This window comes from Lactuca sativa, chromosome 8 (assembly GCF_002870075.4).
Source record: "Lactuca sativa cultivar Salinas chromosome 8, Lsat_Salinas_v11, whole genome shotgun sequence".
NCBI classification, from domain to species: domain Eukaryota; kingdom Viridiplantae; phylum Streptophyta; class Magnoliopsida; order Asterales; family Asteraceae; genus Lactuca; species Lactuca sativa.
In genome coordinates this window covers 294,400,839-294,421,463 of record NC_056630.2, presented here as the reverse complement: position 1 = coordinate 294,421,463, position 20,625 = coordinate 294,400,839, and the positions used below count along the sequence as shown (strand labels likewise).

Genomic DNA, 20,625 nt, shown 5'->3' with positions numbered 1-20,625 from the left:
TATATGTATATATATATATATATATGTGTGTGTGTGTGTGTGTATATATGTATATATATATATATATAGATATATATATATATATATATATATATATATATATATATATATACATAGAGGCTCGTTTAGGCTCGATTAGGCTCGCGAGCCCACTAAATTGTTCATGAGTTGAGCTCGAGCTTCATTTTAAGGCTCGAATCGAGCTCGGGCTTCCTCAAATTAAACGAGCCGAGCTCGAGCTTGGTCAGGCTCGGGCTCGGCTCGGCTCGTTTACCCCCCTACTCCTTGGGGCCTGGCAGCAGCCACAGCTGCGGTAGCTATAGCACCCGCGGCCTCAGTCACCGCTGCATATCGCTCATCAAAAGTCTCAATCAATGTGGTCTTGATAGACCCAAACATCTCTGGAATCTTGGCTCGAATCGCCGCTGCCACCTCATCGTGGATCATTTGACAAAGCTCTTCGTCACTCATACCGCTCGCCTCTGGTCTGTGGCATGTCCCAACCATGATTTCTCTGAAATACAACATAATAATATCAGAGACTCGCTTGAGCATGCTCTCACTCGATAACTCGACCCTACATGTTCCTTAGTACCCAAAGGATTCTTACTTAGAGTGTGCACTACTCCAGTGTCTTCAGTAGTACGGGCCCTATATTACCATCTACACCGCATCAGTATTCACCCTAAGTCCACTTCCTTGGATCCCATATCACAATTACTCTATATCTCACTGGCATAGGCTACCCTTCGGTAGACCTCTTATCAGTTCCTCACTGCTACCTACTCCCTCTTAAGCATCACATAGTAACAAAATCCTTCCTAGGGTAAGGCATCAAAAAATCAGGCCACTCTAGTGCTAATATGAATACCTAGCCAACTCTAGCATGCATATCATATCATAACATATCTCATAAAACATAATGTAAGGGTATTTTGGGAAATCACCGTTCAAGCGTTGGTTGATCGTACACACTACTTCTTTCTGCTTTTCTCAAAATCTTTTACTCCCTTAGAAAAATTGTTTATTTTATGAAAAACTTTCTCATATCCTCAATTTGAGTTCAGTTTCATCCAATGATGCACCCAAATCCCTCAAACCAAGGCTTTGATACCAACTTGTAACAACGTAAATTTTCAAAACAATTTTTCATTTTTAAAATCATACTTTTAATCATCAAAAACAATATCAAAACATAATGTAGCCAATGTCATCATAACAAAACAATTCCCAGAATCTCAAACATAATCTCTATGAGTGTGTACGGATCATGTCGGCGCCTTCCCGCGATCCTCGCTAGTACGTGAAACACATAGCACAACAACTGTAAGCGTAAATGCTTAGTGATTTCCCCAAAATACCACATACTGCACATACGCCTTTCCAAGACATAACATTGTAGGATCTTCCGATCCATGTGCCTCAGAGACCTCCGTCCCAAATTCCGGTAGACCTTCCGGTCCTACCCGCATCGACCTTCCGGTCCATAACCTCTTGACCTTCCGGTCCATAATCTCTTGACCTTCCGGTCGATAACACACATAACATACATAACACATACATATCACATAACAACATACAACTCATAATTCTCATAGAATATAAGACCTTCCGGTCACATATAGGTACCCTTCCAGGTACAGTATAGTGACAAGACTCACCTCAACGAAGTCGGATAAGCTCTCGTGCTCAACGTCCCGACTTAGCCTCCTCCTATTATTCAAATAACATCCTGATCAGAATTATATCATGATCTCATCTTACAAATTGGGTAAAAGAACATTCTACCCTTCCCTGAACCCTCCTGAATCAGCCTTGACCAGAACCCTAAAGTCAACCAAAGTCAATGGTCCAACTTTTACCCGACTCGTCGAGTGCACATGGGCGACTCGGCGAGTCCATGCGGTTTTCTGAATCCTTTCAGCCTCTATTGACTCGTCGAGTCATCATTCCACTCGATGGGTTACACCTGTCACAAATCGCGGGGCAACCCTGTCACAACTGTAAATTTTGAGCCATGTAATCTATACATTCAAGTTAATGTGAATCAAAAACTTCAAGTAAATACAACATGCTAGAACTACAAATAGTCATCAAACAATTGGAGACCCTAGAAGTTCTTGTTAAGTCTAATTTAGGCTAGAACTTCCTTATTGGATCCAAATGGGCCAATAAGCTTCCAATTAGACTATCATGGGCTTAGAACCCTAATTGGGCTCTAATTGGACCCACTCTTATTTATTTTAACATTTTAGGCCATGTTGGGCCTATAATGAAATGAATTGGAAGCTTTGGACCAAGGATAACCTAAACTAGCCCAACAAAATGTAAAAATCATATTATATTTTTTTTTTGGGCCAAAAATCATTCAACTTAACTCCTATGTGGGCTTAGGGGCAATAGAGCCCAAAAATCTTTCTTCCTTCCCAAATTTCGGCCCAAGAAAAGCCCAAGAGGAGAAGTTGACTATTACCATGCCACCTCATTTTTATCTCTTGGTTTTCCATGCAACATGTCTCATATCTCTATGCATGTATCACTTCATGTCTATTTCTCTCTCTTTCTTCTTGCTCTCGGCCAAACACAACACACACACACACAAATCTCTCACAAACACTCTTTAGATTACTCAAGAAACCATCCTCCCTCTTCATTTAAAATCTCGAAACTTTGCTTGTGCATCAAGAGGATTTCAAGAAAATATCATCACTTCTTGGTAAGTTACACATATCTAAGGAATTTATAACTCTTTTTCTCATTATTAGATCCTTTCTCTTAAACAATTTTGGTAATCATGCTCCTAGAAAACTCCTTAAACTCGAGATCTACATCAAGGGGAGCTAGGGCCGAAAATCACTTCATTTTCCTTCCATTTTCTTTGCAAAACCGAGCCCCCACACCCAAGGTGAGCTTCATACCCCCTATTTTCTGTTTTTATGAGTTTTGTGGGGGGGGGGGAATACAAGTGAAAGTGTAGATCTATATGTGTTTTGTATGCCTTGTATGATTTCCATGCTTATATGTATGCTTTTATATGTTTTTATGTTGGATCTAGCCTTAAAACTCATCAAAACCGAGATATATCGTGTGTTAAATGATTTTAGCTTCAAATATATTTCTAAACACAAAGTGCTTCAAGAAAAATGGCTAAGTGGTTTAGTAATAATTTTCTTTGGGTTAAAAACACAAATTTTGGGCCTAAAATGTGAAAAATGCAAAAATAAGGGCCCAAATTGACATTTCACAGATTCTGATGGATGAAGTGTGCCAAAACAGTTTCTATAAATAAATTTCTGGAAATATACTCATTTAGGGGATTAAAAACATAAATTCCAAGCTTAATGGGCTAAAAATGAAAATTTCGGCCCAATAAGGCCCATTATGCGAATTTTTCTGTTTTGGAGGGCCAAAACTGTAACTTTCTGTAAAACAGTGGACTATAAGTGTTCCAAATCCTTTTCAAAGGTTTAGAATGCTTTTTAAATTTAAAAAGGACCAAAGTTGCAAAAATTTTCCAACTTGGGCCAAAATTGTCAAAGTTGCGAAAAGAAGGGATTAAAACCGAGAAAATTGCATTTTCAGGGACTTAAACTGTTTTCTATGAAAAATATGCTGAAAAAATATTAATTTCAATAAATTTTGGTGTTAAAATGTCAAGAAAAATAGTTTAAGGACCAAACCGGGAAGTATTTAATAAAAAGGGTTGAAAATGTAAATTTTACAAATAATGAGGGGCTGAAAACAGGAATATTTCAAGGCTAGTTCAATATACACAATTTGATCAAATAATGGCACCGCGACTATCGACGAAATACAATACATTACAATACCAAAAGTCGTTGTTAAACGAATTGGCTCGGTCTCGAGCCAATAGAAATCTACAACTACTAACACTATGACACTACGATTCATACAAGTAACGTTTGGTAATACATATACATGCGAGTGTGCACAGACGTCTACGCACCATCTTTGGGCCCCACAAGTGTAAAATCTTGTTCGTTGAGCCTAGCTAGCCCAATGACCTGATCTTAAGGCCCGAAGACATTTTTTTTACGGAGTGTTGGGTTTTACCGATCCGACACAACGTAAAGGGACTTTCAATGGCTTGTATACTACTGGTCCCCAAGGGTCCTTTGGTATTGCTAGTAAAGTCTACATTTCATGCGAGGCGGGTCGGGGACCCCTCGTACATTTTATCCCCAACCGGCTAATGGAGTTACCGGGGTCTTCGTGATCTCTTTCTCTTCGGATGTGGGACTACACCTAGTCAGGGCGATTGGATAACGCGATTAGTACTGACGACGCCTTCGGAGTCGTTAGTATAACTATAAACTGGGCGTTTGTGTAACGCGGGTTTGTAGTAAATAATCCTGCTCGAGAACCTTCCAACGTCGCCTGGGACTGACACTATACGCTATGCAATGGTTTCAATGTAACATCACGTAATTCAAGGAACTAGGAGAACATCGGGTTTTCCTAGGGTTTTCAATACTTACAAATTTGAAATGCATACATTTTCAATGAACATTTTTTTTTTTACAAGTATAGAATCAAACAAGCATACCTATGGATCTTCACAAATGTTTTCAAAAGCTTATCTTTTCAGAAAATATCGGATTTTCTGGTGGTTCTTCAAACAATACAAACATTCAATTTCAAACACTACTTATGAACTCACCAACATTTCATATGTTGACGTTTTTCAAAATACTTGTATTCTCAGGGAACCAGTGAATCAAGGGAAATCATATTCAGTGACGGTTGCAGTTTATTTTTGTATGAATTGAACAAATTAATTTTTTGGGAAATGTAATGTTTAAACAATGTATGATATGTAAACACTACTAGTTGTACTATGTTAATGAATGGTGACGAATGTTGTTATGTTTCATATATATTCAATGTTATGGTATTCAATTGAGTCACGACAGCCCCCGGACGTTTCCGCCGTCTGGTTCGGGGGTGTGACAGGTTGGTATCAGAGCTTTGTTTATAGTGAACTAGCATGTCGAGCCATACATTGATATGCAACTATAAACCAAAAAGAAGGACTAACATAACTCTGAACAAAACAAATAAATAAAATACACTTGCTTGCATTAGGAATAAGGACCTAACGCTGAATCAAACACCATAATGCTGGTATCTCGGTTAACTCGGGAGTGTTCTTAGTGATACCAAGGAGTGAATGTAGCCTGATCAACTACATTCTCTCCAAGGTAAAACTAACACATGTCTTGATGAGATCGGAATAGCCAGGGAACCTAAAAATTATACCCTCTATCACTCAAAAAGAGAATATTTGCTTAGTCTGTGTAATAGTCATAGTACCCTAGGAATAATGTAGCATAATTACGTACTCGCGCAGACAGCATGGCTGGCTTTCATCACCCGGGAGACCCCTACTTCCCCAATCAGGGAAACAACGGGTGGCTAGAGGAGGAGGAGGAGCCCGAGGAGGAGCAGCAGGGTATCCAGTTTCATCAGGCATTAGTAGCTCACGGGATGCTTGTGGATGAGCCAGGAGGGAATCCAGGCGAAGCACACGATGTCGGACCCGACGAATACGTAGACACTGACTACGAATTTGGAGAGCTCGACGATGACGATGAAGACGGCCGGGTCGGGGACCAGGACCCCATCCCGCCATGCGAGGACGAGGCACAACCAGATCACCCTGCCCCACCAGTGAACCCCCCAAGAGAGAACCGTTCCCTCGAAGCTGAGATCGCTGCACTGCGACAACAGCTGTATGCTATGGAGGCTCGGGCAGTGCAAGCAGAGCATGAGAGGGATGAGGTTATAGGAGACATGGCAGAGATGGCGCAGCTACTGGTGCAACATTTCGGCATATGACTTCAGCACCACCTCCTGACGCAGCTCATCGCGGTTAGGGATAGACCTATCGTAGTAGGATATTAGTAACTATGTTATGTACTCCGGCTCTATGTTTAAGTGACTACACTACTCATGGAGCCGTTATGCTGTCGGATTAGCGTTACTTATGTATGCTCCTACGAGCAAATTTTCTTGTACTAAATGCGGATAATATTAATAAACTTTTGCGTGATTTGCTAAATTATTCTCAGTTGCTATGTGTTGAGACATTATGATTGCATGCTTGATGATAGTAATGTTTAGGTTCGCACCATACACCTAGTTAGTAGAGTCGCCACCTCACAGAAACCACGTACACTCAACATCTTTCCGTTTCATGACAGAAAGATGCCTCGCCCAGCTACTCGCGGAAATCCCGAACCAACCCCGCCGGAAGTTGACTCCACTACTTTCCAGGCAGCCGTGTCTGCTGCAGTCACAGCGGCTATGGCACAACTTCACCGAGGGAACAACGGAGGAGGTAACGGGCAAGGATCCGGAAGTTCGAACAACGGGACGAACCAAGGACTCACTAAAACGTGCACCTACAAGGATTTTGCGAACGCTAAACCCCGAACTTTCAACGGTACCGGAGGAGTGATCGCCCTAAAGCGATGGATCGAGAAGGTAGAGTCGGTATTCGAGATATGCGAGTGCCCCGAGCAGATGAAAGTGAAGTTCGCGGCCTGCACTTTTGTGGACCAAGCACTCACTTGGTGGAATGGTCATGTGGAAGCTATGACACTCCCTGTCGCCAACTCTATTCCCTGGGCAGAGATGAAAGAGATGTTGACGGCTGAGTACTGCCCCCGAGGCGAAATACAGAAGATGGAGCAGGAACTATGGAATCTCACGGTGTAGAATGGGAACATCGATGCTTACATATCGAGATTCAGCGAACTATCTCTGTTGTGCCCGGGTATGATCACATCAGAGGGGAAGAAGATTGAACGATTCATTTGGGGACTGACATCCCCCATTCAAGGGAATGTGATAGCTGCGAACCCTGAAACTTTTGACAGTGCGAAGAGATTGGCAAAGAGGCTATATGATCATAACCACAAAAGGGGCGAGAAACCGGTAGAGACTGAGAAGAAGAAGGAGAGTGATGGTAAGAAAGGATGGAACAACAAGAGGAAGGGGCGCCAGGGTCCCGAGACCTCTAAAAAGCAGCAAACAGTGGCAGTTCACGCTGTCACTGCGCCGGTACCAGTCACATCACATGCCCCAGCCTCAGCTGCTTCAAATACTTCAAGACCCTATTCCGGCAATCATCCCAAATGCAACAAGTGCGGTTTCCATCACCAAGGAGAATGTAGGGAGTTCCATTGCACCAGTTGCAACCGAAGGGGACACACTGCAAGGTTCTGCAGGACTTATCCTTCTCAGAACCAGAGTCAGGGAAACAACCAGAACAACAACAACAACCACCGCAATACCAACAACACCAATGCCGGCAGCAACAACGCAGGGCCTAGCCACACCTGTTTCGGGTGTGGAAGGACGGGACACTTCCGTCGAGACTGCCCTAACAACAACAACAACTCAGGAAACAGAGGAGCAGGAAGAATGCTGACTATGGGTCAGAGTGATGCAGTTCAGGACCCCGCAGTTGTGACCAGTACGTTCCTCCTAAACCACACTCATGCATGCATCTTATTCGATACCGGAGCGGAGCGAAGTTTCGTAAGCGAGAAGTTTAAACATTTATTAAAACAACAACCCCAAAAGCTAAATGAAACCTATACGGTGGAAATGGCCAATGGGAAGACCGAATCCACTAGGGAAATCTACGCTGGATGTACCCTAACCCTTAACCAACACGTCTTACGAATAGATCTGATGCCAGTGTCAATTAGGAGTTTCGATGTATTATCGGCATGGATTGGTTAAGCCCCCACCATGCTGAGATTTTGTGCCACGAGAAGGCCGTTCGCCTTCGTCTCCCGAATCACGAAACCCTAGTAATTTACGGAGACAAACCTAGCACGAATCTTCGTCTTATCTCGTGCATCAAAGCACAAAAACATCTGCGAAAGAACAACTTAGCGTTCTTGGCCCACATAGTGGACAAGGCCAAATAAGAAATTAACATCCAAGACATTCCAGTAGCGTGTGAATTCCCGGACGTGTTTCCTGAAGATCTTCCAGGAGTACCCCCAGAGAGACAGGTTGAGTTCCGAATCGACCTCGTTCCAGGAGCAACTCCTCTCGCTAAATCACCATATCGATTGGCACCTGCTGAAATGCAGGAATTGTCCAGCCAACTCAGTGAGCTTCTGGACAAGGGATTTATCCGACCTAGCTACTTGCCATGGGGAGCTCCGGTGCTCTTTGTCAAGAAGAAGGACGGATCTTTCAGAATGTGCATCGATTACAGAGAGTTGAATAAACTCACTGTTAAAAACCGCTACCCACTCCCGCGAATCGATGATCTATTCGACCAGCTCCAAGGAGCTAGCTACTTTTCTAAAATAGACTTACGGTCCGGATACCACCAACTCAAAGTCCGAGAAGAGGATATTCCAAAAACCGCTTTTCGAACCCGCTATGGACATTATGAATTCGTCGTAATGCCCTTCGGTCTAACAAATGCACCTGCCGCATTTATGGACCTAATGAACCGAATCTGTCGACCGTTCTTGGACAACTTCGTCATTGTGTTTATCGATGACATCCTCGTCTATTCTCGAAGCAAAGAGGAGCATGGCCGTCATCTCCGACAAATTTTAGAGACTCTGCGCACGGAAAAGCTTTACGCCAAACTCTCCAAGTGCGAGTTCTGGCTTCGGAGTGTGAATTTCTTAGGCCACGTAGTTAGCCAAGATGGAATTCATGTGGATCCCTCTAAGGTCAAAGCTGTGGAAGGATGGGCAACTCCGACTACGCCCACAGAAATTCGTCAGTTCTTAGGCCTAGCAGGCTACTATAGGAGATTCATCCAAAACTTCTCTAAAATCGCCAAGCCACTTACCTTGCTTACGCAAAAGAGTGTGCCATTCAAGTGGACAGACCGACAAGAGATTGCGTTTCGAACCTTGAAGCAAGCTCTTTGCAGCGCTCCTGTACTATCTCTACCTGAAGGAACGGAAGATTTTATAGTTTACTGTGACGCGTCAAATCAAGGCTTAGGTTGCGTTCTCATGCAACGTGGAAGAGTGATAGCATATGCGTCCCGTCAACTAAAGACGCACGAAGTAAATTACACGACCCATGACCTAGAACTGGGAGCCGTGGTCTTCGCTCTAAAAATTTGGAGGCACTACCTGTACGGTACAAAGTGCACCATCTTTACGGACCACAAGAGCCTCCAGCACATCTTGAATCAGAAGGAGCTGAACATGAGACAACGAAGATGGGTGGAATTGTTAAACGACTACGAATGCGAGATCAAGTACCATCCAGGCAAGGCCAACGTGGTAGCTGACGCATTAAGTCGGAAGGAATACACAAATCGCCGTACGAAAACGCACTCGATAACCATTCAGTCTCATCTGACCACTCAAATTGCATCAGCCCAGGCAGAGGCTATGAAAGCGGAAAATAGAACTAGCGAGGCATTGCGCGGAATGGAGAAGAACCTGGAAGTCAAAGAGAATGGGGTACACTACTTCATGAATCGTATTTGGGTTCCAAAAACCGGAGGATTCAGGGAGACCGTTATGAAGGAAGCCCACAAGACACGATACTCCATTCATCCTGGTTCGGACAAGATGTATTTGGACATTAAGCAGCACTATTGGTGGCCTAACATGAAGGCGGAAATCGCAACTTATGTTAGTAAGTGCCTTACGTGTGCCAAAGTAAAAGTGGAATACCAGAAACCTTCCGGATTGTTACAGCAACCGGCAATCCCTGAGTGGAAATGGGAGGGGATTTCTATGGACTTCGTGACCAAGCTGCCCAAGACGTCGGACGGATTGGACACCATATGGGTAATAATCGACCGACTGACGAAATCTGCCCATTTCCTGCCCATCAAAGAGTCCTACAAGATGGAGAGGCTGACGCGTTTGTACCTACGAGAGATTGTAAGACTTCATGGACTGCCAAAATCTATCATCTCGGATAGGGACAGTAGGTTCACGTCACGCTTTTGGCAGTCGCTCCACAAGGCCATGGGAACTCATCTTGATATGAGCACCGCGTATCACCCACAAACGGACGGTCAAAGCGAACGAACCATTCAGACGCTTGAAGACATGCTTCGTGCATGTGTGATAGACTTCGGAAAGTCTTGGGATACCCACCTACCGTTGATCGAGTTTTCATATAACAATAGTTATCATTCGAGCATTAAGGTGGCCCCTTTCGAAGCACTGTACGGGCGTAAATGTAGATCACCGTTATGTTGGGCTGAAGTAGGTGACACCCAGCTAGCAAGAACACATACGTCGGATAGGGCAATGACAGGACCGGAAATCATTCGCGAGACCACAGAAAAGATTGTCCAGATCAAAGCTCGATTACAGGCATCGCGTGACCGGCAAAAGAGCTACGCTGATAAACGGCAAAAGCCCTTAGAGTTCCAGGTCGGTGATCGAGTATTGTTGAAGGTCTCACCCTGGAAAGGGGTTATACGTTTCGGAAAACGAGGAAAGCTAAACCCACGGTACATTGGACCTTTCGAAATCGTCGCCCGAATAGGTCCGGTAGCCTACAGACTACAACTACCCGCGGAGCTAAACGGTGTACACCCCATGTTTCATGTTTCTAATCTGAAAAAGTGCCTATCAGATGAAACTCTCGTCATTCCTCTTGACGAAATCGAAATCAATGAGAATCTCCTGTTCGTCGAAGAACCAATCGAAATCATGGACAGGGAGGTGAAGCGTACTAAACAAAGTCGCATCCCGATCGTGAAGGTACGGTGGAACGCAAAGCGTGGGCCAGAATTCACGTGGGAACGCGAAGATCAAATGAAGCAGAAGTACCCTCACCTATTCTAGCAATTCTCAAATCTAGCTTTCAAACAGAATTTCGGGACGAAATTCCCTCTAACGGGGGGATGATGTCACAACTGTAAATTTTGAGCCATGTAATCTATACATTCAAGTTAATGTGAATCAAAAACTTCAAGTAAATACAACATGCTAGAACTACAAATAGTCATCAAACAATTGGAGACCCTAGAAGTTCTTGTTAAGTCTAATTTAGGCTAGAACTTCCTTATTGGATCCAAATGGGCCAATAAGCTTCCAATTAGACTATCATGGGCTTAGAACCCTAATTGGGCTCTAATTGGACCCACTCTTATTTATTTTAACATTTTAGGCCATGTTGGGCCTATAATGAAATGAATTGGAAGCTTTGAACCAAGGATAACCTAAACTAGCCCAACAAAATGTAAAAATCATATTATATTTTTTTTTTGGGCCAAAAATCATTCAACTTAACTCCTATGTGGGCTTAGGGGCAATAGAGCCCAAAAATCTTTCTTCCTTCCCAAATTTCGGCCCAAGAAAAGCCCAAGAGGAGAAGTTGACTATTACCATGCCACCTCATTTTTATCTCTTGGTTTTCCATGCAACATGTCTCATATCTCTATGCATGTATCACTTCATGTCTATTTCTCTCTCTTTCTTCTTGCTCTCGGCCAAACACAACACACACACACACACAAATCTCTCACAAACACTCTTTAGATTACTCAAGAAACCATCCTCCCTCTTCATTTAAAATCTCGAAACTTTGCTTGTGCATCAAGCGGATTTCAAGAAAATATCATCACTTCTTGGTAAGTTACACATATCTAAGGAATTTATAACTCTTTTTCTCATTATTAGATCCTTTCTCTTAAACAATTTTGGTAATCATGCTCCTAGAAAACTCCTTAAACTCGAGATCTACATCAAGGGGAGCTAGGGCCGAAAATCACTTCATTTTCCTTCCATTTTCTTTGCAAAACCGAGCCCCCACACCCAAGGTGAGCTTCATACCCCCTATTTTCTGTTTTTATGAGTTTTGTGGGGGGGGGAATACAAGTGAAAGTGTAGATCTATATGTGTTTTGTATGCCTTGTATGATTTCCATGCTTATATGTATGCTTTTATGTGTTTTTATGTTGGATCTAGCCTTAAAACTCATCAAAACCGAGATATATCTTGTGTTAAATGATTTTAGCTTCAAATATATTTCTAAACACAAAGTGCTTCAAGAAAAATGGCTAAGTGGTTTAGTAATAATTTTCTTTGGGTTAAAAACACAAATTTTGGGCCTAAAATGTGAAAAATGCAAAAATAAGGGCCCAAATTGACATTTCACAGATTCTGATGGATGAAGTGTGCCAAAACAGTTTCTATAAATAAATTTCTGGAAATATACTCATTTAGGGGATTAAAAACATAAATTCCAAGCTTAATGGGCTAAAAATGAAAATTTCGGCCCAATAAGGCCCATTATGCGAATTTTTCTGTTTTGGAGGGCCAAAACTGTAACTTTCTGTAAAACAGTGGACTATAAGTGTTCCAAATCCTTTTCAAAGGTTTAGAATGCTTTTTAAATTTAAAAAGGACCAAAGTTGCAAAAATTTTCCAACTTGGGCCAAAATTGTCAAAGTTGCGAAAAGAAGGGATTAAAACCGAGAAAATTGCATTTTCAGGGACTTAAACTGTTTTCTATGAAAAATATGCTGAAAAAATATTAATTTCAATAATTTTTGGTGTTAAAATGTCAAGAAAAATAGTTTAAGGACCAAACCGGGAAGTATTTAATAAAAAGGGTTGAAAATGTAAATTTTACAAATAATGAGGGGCTGAAAACAGGAATATTTCAAGGCTAGTTCAATATACACAATTTGATCAAATAATGGCACCGCGAACATCGACGAAATACAATACATTACAATACCAAAAGTCGTTGTTAAACGAATTGGCTCGGTCTCGAGCCAATAGAAATCTACAACTACTAACACTACGACACTACGATTCATACAAGTAACGTTTGGTAATACATATACATGCGAGTGTGCACAGACGTCTACGCACCATCTTTGGGCCCCACAAGTGTAAAATCTTGTTCGTTGAGCCTAGCTAGCCCAATGACCTGATCTTAAGGCCCGAAGACATTTTTTTTACGGAGTGTTGGGTTTTACCGATCCGACACAACGTAAAGGGACTTTCAATGGCTTGTATACTGCTGGTCCCCAAGGGTCCTTTGGTATTGCTAGTAAAGTCTACATTTCATGCGAGGCGGGTCGGGGACCCCTCGTACATTTTATCCCCAACCGGCTAATGGAGTTACCGGGGTCTTCGTGATCTCTTTCTCTTCGGATGTGGGACTACACCTAGTCAGGGCGATTGGATAACGCGATTAGTACTGACGACGCCTTCGGAGTCGTTAGTATAACTATAAACTGGGCGTTTGTGTAACGCGGGTTTGTAGTAAATAATCCTGCTCGAGAACCTTCCAACGTCGCCTGGGACTGACACTATACGCTATGCAATGGTTTCAATGTAACATCACGTAATTCAAGGAACTAGGAGAACATCGGGTTTTCCTAGGGTTTTCAATACTTACAAATTTGAAATGCATACATTTTCAATGAACATTTTTTTTTTTACAAGTATAGAATCAAACAAGCATACCTATGGATCTTCACAAATGTTTTCAAAAGCTTATCTTTTCAGAAAATATCGGATTTTCTGGTGGTTCTTCAAACAATACAAACATTCGATTTCAAACACTACTTATGAACTCACCAACATTTCATATGTTGACGTTTTTCAAAATACTTGTATTCTCAGGGAACCAGTGAATCAAGGGAAATCATATTCAGTGACGGTTGCAGTTTATTTTTGTATGAATTGAACAAATTAATTTTTTGGGAAATGTAATGTTTAAACAATGTATGATATGTAAACACTACTGGTTGTACTATGTTAATGAATGGTGACGAATGTTGTTATGTTTCATATATATTCAATGTTATGGTATTCAATTGAGTCACGACAGCCCCCGGACGTTTCCGCCGTCTGGTTCGGGGGTGTGACAAACCCCGACTCGACTCGTCAAGTCCACTTATGAACTCGGTGAGTTGCCGCCATGCTCAAACTCAAATGGCCTTCTGAGGTCATATTTGTTCCTCTAATCCATAGACCTGACCTTCCCAAGCTCAATAAACACGTAAAAGTTCGATCTTGATACCCATGCAATGTCCAAATAACTCTACTTGAATAAATAGCCCCAAATACAACATCCTAAGTCCATTTCTTCCATAACACAACATAAAGCAAGATGGATAACATCCTCTGGACCACTATGGGTCCAGATATGAAATCTAAAGATGATAAGGGACCATATTCCCAACAAATCGACCCAATAAAGGGTATAGGAAACCCTAGATCCATGGATTCTTTATCAAAACAGAAAGAGGATCGATATGCTACCTCAAAGACGATGCCCTCTGCTTGAAATCCACAAATATGCAACCTCCTTAGCCTCCTCTAAGCTGGAATCAACTTCTTCTTGTAAAACCAACCAACAAAGGTCAAATAATGGCTTCTTCTCTCTCACAAACGCTCAGACACTATTACGGTTTCTCTCAAGGGTCTGGTAGCCGCAAATGGTGGCTATAAGGGTCCTTAAATAGGTCCCAAACCCAAGAAATTAGGGTTACATTAAACAGCGTGGACTCGCCGAGTCCACTCATGGACTCGTCGAGTCCCTCATTAAATCAAACCAAAAGATACGCGATCCCACTCAGCGAGTCTGAGCGCCTACTCGCTGAGTCCCTCTCACAAATTCAATATAAATACTTAACATAGGGTACTTGGGAATCCGGATGTTACAACTAGCCTTTCTTTGTTATGAATTACACTCCCTTCTTTGTCCATTTTGTTTCAAAATACCCATTTCAGTCCAACTACAGATGCATCCTTTGGTGTAGGAATCAGTCTCCATACCTTGTTTCGCTCAAACTCGTTGAGTTCATCTTCCATTGCCTGTACCCAATCAGAATGATCGAGTGCAGTGTTGATAGTCTTTAGTTCAATTTTGGTGACAAACGAATTAAACATGCAAAATTCCACTTGAGAGAATAATGCAGTTTGCTTCGCTTTCAGTTGAGAACGAGTAAGAACTCTTTCTGGTGAATCACCAATGATTTGGTTTTTTGGATGATCTTTTTTCCATTTGGTGAGAGGAGAGTAATTTGGATCATTGGAGGGATCCAACTCAACATTTACTTCTTCTTCGAAATCTGACTGAGTATCAGCATCATTTGTATTTGCATTCTCCCCCTCAAATGATGAGACAGTTTCGGCTTCAAGCATTGAATTCTCCCCGTCAATTGGACGTTCGATTGATATGTTGGTTGATGGGTTCTCCCCCTGGAATGGTATTCAGGGTCATCTGATGAAGATGAACCTTCCCCCTGAAATGTAGAACTTTCTTCTGGAGATTCGCTTCAAGGTATCAATCTTATTGTCATCTTCCTTTGCTTCAGAGTGAATGGCTTTCTCTGGTTCTTCAAATAATGACATGTATTACTCAAATAGATTCAAACTGGAAACAGTGACTTTACTAGACGCTGGAAAGATTTCCTCCATTGAACCTTCGGTTGTTTGAAGCTTATTGACGTAGTTATCATCAAAGGTGACATAATAGGTTTCTTCAATTTTCTTGGAACGCTTGTTCAGAACCCTATATTCCATGGACTTTAATGAGTAGCCAACAAAAATTCCTACATCAGCTTTGCCATCAAACTTGTTTCGGTGCTCCTTTGAATTGAAAATAAAGCATCTACAACCGAACACATGGAAGAACTTGACATTTGGTTTACAATTGTTCAAGATCTCATAGGGAGTAATAGAAAAACGCTTGTTGAGAAGAGATCTGTTCTGTGTGTAGCAAGCAACAGCAATAGCGTCAACCCATAAATATAAAGGTAACGAGGCGAAACTGAGCATGGATCGGGCTGCTTCACACAATGAGCGGTTTCGCCTTTCAACGACACCATTTTGTTGTTGAGTGTTGAGAGTAGAAAAGTTATGAGATACTCCTTTTTCAGTAAGAAAGTCTTCAAATTCATTATTCTTGAACTCCAACCCATTGTCACTTCGAATATTTCGAACCAGCTTACGCAGTTGAAGCTCTATTTGCTTCATGAAAACCTTGAGCTTTAGTGTAGCCTCTGATTTCTGTTTAAGAAAGAACAACCAGGTGAAATGAGAAAAATCATCTACAATTACGAGTATATATTTGTTACCACCAATGCTTTCAATAGCCGAAGGTCCACATAAATCAATATGCAGAAGCTCAAGTGATTCGATGATCTTTGTGTTGACACGAGTTGGATGACTTTTTCTGTTTTGCTTTCCCATTTCACATGCAGCACACAAATGTTCTTTATCAAACTTGAGTATGTGAAGTCCGCGCACATGATTTCCAAGAACTAGCTTGTTGATTTCTTTGAAGTTGAGGTGAGAGAGCCTTCGGTGCCATAACAAACTTTTGCATGAGTGTGCTTTCGTTAGCAGACACACAACTGGCTTTCCTCGAATGGGATTTAGGTTTAGTGGGTACATTTCGCCTTTTCTTTTGGATTTTAACGAAACTGTTTTGGATTTCTTCTCTACTATTTCAGATCTTTCATCATCGAACGAAACCTTCAGTCCTGTTCCCACTATTAGTTGTGAAACACTGATGAGATTGTGTTGTAAGCCCCCTACATATGCTACTTTTCTGATCGAGAATTCGCCATTTGTGATCATTCCATATCCTTTTATTGTGCCAAATGAGTTATTGCCATACTTAACACATCCACCATTCGTAAGAGCTCGAAACTCCCGAAGCTCTTCGTTTCTCCCAGTCATGTGACATGAGCAACCACTTTCAATGTACCATTCATCATCAAACTGCTCGTCATGCATAACCGGAAATAATTAAGCAGATTTAGGAATCCAAAATTTCTTGGGTCCTTGTGAGCCTTTTACAGAACAAGGTATTACAATAGAAGAATTAACCAAGTAAGTTCGTTTTATCAGGGTTGTTTCATCTTTTCGTTTGATTGTAAAAACTTTGATTTTATTTTGTTTTGACGCTTCAACCTTAGGTTTATTGTTTTCTAACTTTTGGTTTTGTTTCCCTAGGTCAGTAGTCATCTACTTTCGTCTCCTGAGACAATCTTCCCTGTCCCCTTCACATCATCTTTAGGATTGTGCCTTGAGTGAGAGGAGTGTGTTTTAAAAGCAAAACATTGCTTTTGGGTCCTTTCGCTTGAGGTTGAGGAGCCAAAACTACCCTTTCGGTTGATGGGTTGAGGACCGAAACCACTCTTTCGGTTTCTTTTGCTTCTATTTCGGGGACCAAAATTTCCTTTTTGGTTTGTTTGGCTACATGAATGACATTGAGCATAAGAAGTAGATTGATTCATTGACACTCATTTATCCTTAGCATTTAAAGTCTTGTATGATCGAACATAATTTGGGTTTTGGGACTTCCAAAACTGTTTCCTTTTAGTGGGATTTTTCTTGTATCTCCATTTACGTTGATTTTTCTTTTCAGACACCTGTTTAGGAGTTTTGTGGATGTTTACCTTCGGTTTCGATCTTTCATTAGGACTTTCGCTCTTCAACGAGGAGGTTTTGCTTGTCACCTTAACTGATTCACTTGGAATCCTTTTGGTACCACTGGTTGATGGCACATCAAAACCTGTGGGCTTGTTAAGTAGTTCTGCCACATATCTACCTTTAACCCTCCATGAAGTTCTCTCAGAAAGACCGACTGTGTCATCAACCTTGTCTATTGGTGTTGACCAAAAAAATTCATCACATCCTCCAGCATTATCTTCGTCAACTAATGTTGTGAGTTCGATTGTTTGCTTCTGTGTAACACTGGTATCTCTATAGACTTGATTTTGCTTGGTTTGAACCTTCTGATACACCATAACTTTTTCTTTCATGACTTTGGACTTGTTTTGGGACGAACGAGCGAACTCAATAGAATTTTCAGAAATAAGATTTTTGGTAGGTTCGGGTTCGCTCTTGACAAATTCAGAACAGTCCACCTCATATTCTATAGATATTTCACTCATATCATCATCCTCGTCAAATTCAAAAGTATTTTATATATTAATTTTTGTTTCTGAACTCAACTTGGCATTCAAAGAGTCAAATTTATGTATAGTTTCGGTTCTACTATTTAATTTATCATTTTCATCCAATAAATTCTTAAGCATGTCCTTATGGTCTTTGGACTGGATAAAAGATTCAATTTTGTCAAAACCAATTTTATAGCCAGGAGAAACTTCATCAGACGAGACAATAACTTCACAATCATCAACATCAACATCAATTTTGTCCTCCTTTAATTCAAGGAAGGGAAGAATCATTATGTGGATTTTCCTGCCTATTTCACAATCTAGATGCAACTGAGTAATATTGGAATATGAACGTTTAACAATTAACCAAAAAACGTCTCTCTGTTCTAAAAGCTTCAAATTATCCCTTTGCAACTAAATTGTCTCATCCTTAATTCTATTTATCTCTTTCTCCTTTTGCTCAATCCATATTCGCCTCTCCTAACTCATCAAAGACACCCTGCTGAGTTGATCAATAGGTTAGAATTTATGAGGCGGTTTTGGGTTAAACTACCACTTAAACTAGAAAATTTAGATTTTAAATCGTTCAATTCTTTTTCATAGTTTGTGGCAGAGATTTTTAAAGATTCGAGAATAGAGTGTACCTTCTTGATCAATTGATCATACTTATTGATTTGCTCTCCAATAGGCATGGAAGCGAAACACCTGTCTTCTTGTTCCTTCGCTTCTTCTCGACCCCCATCGGTGGTGTAACCCTTCATCTTTGACACTCCAACTGTCACCATCACGCATTTTCCTTCAGCAACATGCTCATCTTCTTTTGCCACGAAAGCCCTGCCATGTGTAGGCTTTCTCACTTTTTCATCCTCTGAGTTAGTGGACCAAACTTCAACACCACCAAACTCGTCACTTGCAACATTTTCCTGCACAATAAGAACATTCATAATGTTATTTGCAGCAGCTTTCTTCTTCTTAATCTCTTCCAGCTTTCGTAGGTGGTATGCTTCATCATCTTCACTTTCATTCTTCTCAGTCACCTTTCTTAACATACAGTCTTTCGAAAAATGGTTTTTGCCTCCACAAAAGTGACAATTGAATCCTGAGTCACTTGACATCTTGCTCTCTTTCTTCGGTTCTTCTTGATGGTGAGTGATCTTCAGTTCCCCCTTTGATTTTTCGGAAATGTAGTTTGCTTGCCGGTTTCGGTTCTTATTAGTGGGAAACTTTCTGCAAATGAACGTCTTTGGGTTTGACACTATCACACCCCAAAACCAAGAACGGCGGAAACGTTCTGGGGTGGAGGACGTCATGTAAAGTATCACAACACTGTAAAGTAGTAAACAAGCAACAACATCATCCATTTCATTAATAATATAATTTTAATACAAGTGTGTTCTTTCATAGAATAAGACATGAAAATAAGTAATCAAAATAAAAGACGAGTCTACTGCTCCGTCTTTTCAACACCTGGTCATCGTACCTGTCTACTAGTGACCTGAGAATACAAGTTATTTTGGTAGAGTTTATCAGCATAAAGCTGGTGAATTCATAAGTATTTTGTGTCATTCATTTGTAAAACTTGTAATGAAAGACTTGTAATTGTTTGAGGAAATGTTTGTATAAGTATGAAAACCCTAGAAAATCCCATATTTCCTACTAGTATAAAAAGTAGTCTTCTACCAAGACTCGACTGTTTTGAAGGTATGCTTCTCTCTAAGAATGACGGTTTTCCCCATCTATAACTATTATTATAAAAATATAGTCTACCTGATCGTTTAAGTGAATGTATCAAAAAATAAAGGTAATATGGAAAATTATATAATCATTGAAATCGTATCCTTTTTGGCTTAGGATAAACATGGCATGCTAACTCGGTGAACAGTACAACCGAGAACATCCGTAGATGAACACCCCTGCTGTAGCGAACAGTCAGGTGTAGGATGGTCAGTCCAGGAGTGTGTAGTAGTATTTCTTCATATAGTATCTAGTATTATCTCTTCATGTAGTATGTACTAGTGTCTCTTCATATGATATGCAATAGTTTCTCTTCATTTAGTATGTAATAGTGTCTCTTTATATAGTATGTAATAGTGTCTCTTCATTTAGTGTGTATTAGAGTAGTGTATGTATTAGTGTAGTGTATGTGTTAGCGTAGTGTATGTATTAGTGTAGTGTATGTATTAGTGTAGTGTATGTATTGTTGTAGTGCATGTATTGACTCATGTATGAACTGACTCTTAGTGTGATTTCTTGTACTAGGAATAGTAATTAGTATCTCCTAACTATACCTATTATAGTTACTAGTAATGTACGTGTATAACTGAATGTATGCCTTTGCTACCCAAAGGTACTGAATTGACTGATACTACTTTTATGTCTATATATGTATACATAATATATAACTATATTTAGACGACATTCGGATAAATAACCGATACCCTAAGGCCACATCCAAACAAGGAAAAGGAATCAATGCGAGCTAGCAGTCCTAAGTCCTTTAAACATTACTTATATAACTATACATATATAGGCATGCATTTGACAACATAAAAGTTTAAAAGAAGTTTTGTAAAACATTTGAAAAGTTTAATAATAAGAATTGATGACTTGATGTCAAATTATAAAACAGTTTAAAAGCAGTTTGTTTGATATAAGCAGTTTAAAGTACACAAAATCTTTTGTTTGAAATATAGTTTGAAATACAT

General features: G+C 40.6%; 1 pseudogene; it reads right to left on the bottom strand.

Annotated features, from left to right (window-relative positions):
• LOC111907299 (calmodulin-binding receptor-like cytoplasmic kinase 2) overlaps window positions 1–16,751 on the bottom strand; it is a 35,675-nt pseudogene extending 18,924 nt beyond the window's left edge.
• Window positions 16,752–20,625: the final 3,874 nt, after the last annotated feature.